Below are 565 nucleotides of genomic sequence, written 5' to 3' on the forward strand. Positions count from 1 at the left end.
AGGATGCGCGAGGAGGGGAAGCCCCGGCGTGCGGCTTCGCCGCCTTCCCTCGCTCTCTTTTGTTGCGGTGGCGGCGGGGCCGGGGCTCCTGTGGGAGGGGAGACTTTCCACAGTTCGTTTAATCGAGCCCCGTGGGAAGAGCCGGGGGTGGGAGGGAGTAGCTGTATGTAGGCCAAAACATGAAATATTAATAACTCCCCGGCTTTGAAGCCTTCTGAGCTGCGGCCCCTCTTTCTTTCCTTTGACTCTGGGTTAGGTCTTTGTGGCGCTCAGATTGTTGTTGTTGTTGTCCAATTTAAACTACGCAGCGGGTCTTGGGGGAGTCGGTTTGTTGACATCGTGCAGGGAGCGGATGCCCGTCTTTGGTCCTCGCCCTCGTCTCCACCGCTGAACCTGGCCTGCGGTTGGTGTTGTGCTGTGGGATTCGTCCGGCAGAAAATTGGAAGGCTGTTTCTTGCTTAATTAACTGATTTATAAGTACTGTAACTTCTGCTTCTTCGAGTCAGTGCCGGTTGTGTCAGCTTCCATTTTTCTCATCCACGCCACCAGCAATCTGGTCCCAAGT

Source organism: Gavialis gangeticus, unplaced genomic scaffold (genome assembly GCF_001723915.1).
Source record: "Gavialis gangeticus isolate Ggan-Ray unplaced genomic scaffold, GavGan_comp1, whole genome shotgun sequence".
NCBI classification, from domain to species: Eukaryota; Metazoa; Chordata; order Crocodylia; family Gavialidae; genus Gavialis; species Gavialis gangeticus.